Genomic DNA, 3,079 nt, shown 5'->3' with positions numbered 1-3,079 from the left:
CAAAACACGTTTTCCATCAAATACAAAAGTAAAAAACAATTCTTAACTTCTTATTACTATTTTACTGTCCTTAAACATCACAAAAAAGTATAAAAGTCAAGCAATTAAAGAAAACACTAAGCTTTATGTTACAGTGTACTTTTCATTTCTCTTATTTAGCGTATAATTTAAAAACTACTCAGTAGAATTTTTTTAAACCTAGCCAGAATATAGATAATTATATTGTCTAAAATATATTAAAAATCTGGAGAGTGCACAAAAATATAAAAGGAATAAAATTTATTAAGAATGTACTCTGGTATAAACTGTGAAGTTGGCACCACATTCGACAAACAGCTCTATAGCTAAAAAACTACAAGGTAGAATTTTTTAAACTCAAGTATATCATAGAATTTATATTGTCCAAAATATATCCAAACTTTAGAAAGTGCTCAAAAATATAAATAGTAGAAAAACATCGACAAACTTGGATGACTCAAATGCGCGTAATATAATCTTGCATAATTAAGTTAAGAATTCCGGTTCTTTAACAAACAAAGCCTTATAAATAAAAAACTACACGATAGAATTTTTTTAAACTTTTGTATGTTACACATATTTATATTATATAAAATATGTGACTATCAAGTCGTCATACTACTTGGGAATAAATCAAATTACAATTTTATTATTTTCAAATTACTGTCTTTAATTTACTTTAAGGACCGTTTGGTCCCACGTACAAGATTCAACTACAACAATTCGTCTTTTCTCTTATTAAAAACACCCTTTTAAACGTCACTTCCTGCTCCCCATTCTGTCCAAAGCGGCAATTCATACGGTAGCCGCACCAGCCCCTAAATGGAAATAGGCACCTGCATTTTCCAGGCTCTCAGATGGTGGGTGGTTGGGTAGGAGGCCTTATGGGGCGTCGTGGTTTGCTTTCTTGGCGTGGGCGCTGGGGCAGCGGGTGGTTGAAGCGCCTTAAGAAAAGCGTTCAGCGCGTCTACGCTGACTACGCCTTGTTCATGTGGTCGGAGAGCTTTCTTGACACTATCCATATCAATGAATATAACCTATCGTACACTCTTCTCTAAATGGATGTAGCCTAGCATACAATGAAAAATCAGTGAATCTAACCTACCATGCGTCCTTCTTTCAATGGAAATTCCCGGCATCCACCTCGCGGAGGACCAGGCTAAACTGCCTTCGTGCTCGGGCCTCTTTTCTACGAAGGCGAGCTTTTCCGGCTTGCTGGCCACAATCTGCGCATCGTTGCACCTCTGTCTGCGTGCTGATATTACAACCCCGACATGGGACCGGCACCGGTGAGCCACGCCGGATTTGTTGCGGATGCACTTCGCAATACTTCCCCATACATGACTTTCCACATGGTTCTCTAGTGTGGACCTTCACCCACGCACAAGTCTTTTTGCCCCGCCTCATGAGTGTTCGTACGTCTGGATAAACGCTGTGAATCGTCTTTCTTCAAATGACCCACGGCCGATGAGGGGTGTCGAGCCGGGGGCGCCTTCGCTGTCTTCTGATTTTTGTGCCGACCTATGTGCTTACTATGTATGTGAACCACGTACGCGAACTAGGGCTGGGGCGCTTAGATTTGTGTATACCTTCTCAAACTGTGAAGTGGGCCAGAACTGGCAGTCCTTATACTATTGTAGAGAGTTTTAACCCTGAAGCTCTGTTTTTTTGGCTTTGTAACGACTGTAAAATAAGATGGCAAGTTGTATTGAAATTTGAAAGTTGAAGATGACGAGGACAATTTCAGCCGTGAGAAGCATTTTTAGAAGATGAATACAAATTTACAACAAAGTTAGAACAAAGGTATTCATGTCTTCAACATATTCATCTATATTGAAGTTGTTCACATAGAAACTGGTTGAAAACTTTGCTTCGCTTAATGATAACAGAGGTACTTTAATTCGCATATTTTGATGATGTACATCTCGTAGAGTTTGATGATACCGTTTTCAACTTACTATTGTTCATCAGAATTTCTTTCTGATTATTTTTCTATGTCGATTTGTTTTGTTTCTTCACTGATATAATAAAGACGTAATTTGAAGTGATTATGATATTAGCGATGTGAATAACAAAGTGTTGATAAATAAGTAAATTTTTAGCAATCTTCCATAAACGTCATTGCAGATGAAATTTTGGTAGCAGTAGTAGGACTCTGTAATATTTCTACATTTTTTAAGAAGGAGCAGCATCATATAATCTCCAGTTTGTTTTAAAACAATGCAGGCCGACCTTGTACCATCTTATATTTCTGTCATTATAAAGCCAAGAAGACAAACTTTTTAGGATTAAATATCTTTGCCGGTTTTTCTGTCTCTTTACAAAATTTTGCTCGAATCAAAAGTTTGTAGAACGATTAAAACGCAAAACCGTGATTTCGTAATACAAAAGTATAATAAAGTGGGACCGATACACACCACGAAGGTCATAATCAGATGAGCTAACTTCCGGCTTCAATCATCATATTATATTTTATACATGGTGCGTTATCCAGTGGAATATACCTATCAGTAGTGACAACACAACATATTTTTATGCTTTATAAAATGCGGAAATATTTTTAATGCATTATGCAAGAAGTCATTTGTCGCATTGTTATCTACACTGCTAGAAATAATTATTTCTTATTGCTATATTATGTGTATAGCAATAAGCTACACCATATGTGTAGCAATAATATTATATGTTATCTACACTGCTACATGCTTATGCCTACACACATTGCGTATTATGCGTTATTATTAGCATGAGCAGTGACCAACGTGTTTAATTACTTTATCTAGAAATATCTATAAACATCATCGGAAATAGCCTATCCTACTTTACCGTGCGCATTATGCGCTATTATAAGTGCACTGAATACATAACGTGCGCTGCACTTATCTAGAACTATCTGTTAAAGTTTTTGGAAATAGCCTACCTAGTATTACTCATACGCGAAATTAAAACTGGTGTACTTGACACTCGTAACCACGTTATTACACTTAAGTTTCAAGAACGTTTTCCGTCTTGCAAAACCTGCACCTAATTTAACTACAATATAAAGCCTCGCATGTAGTGC

Source organism: Xenia sp. Carnegie-2017, unplaced genomic scaffold (assembly GCF_021976095.1).
Source record: "Xenia sp. Carnegie-2017 unplaced genomic scaffold, XeniaSp_v1 HiC_scaffold_20, whole genome shotgun sequence".
NCBI lineage: Eukaryota > Metazoa > Cnidaria > Anthozoa > Malacalcyonacea > Xeniidae > Xenia > Xenia sp. Carnegie-2017.
This window is presented reverse-complemented; position numbering follows the sequence as displayed.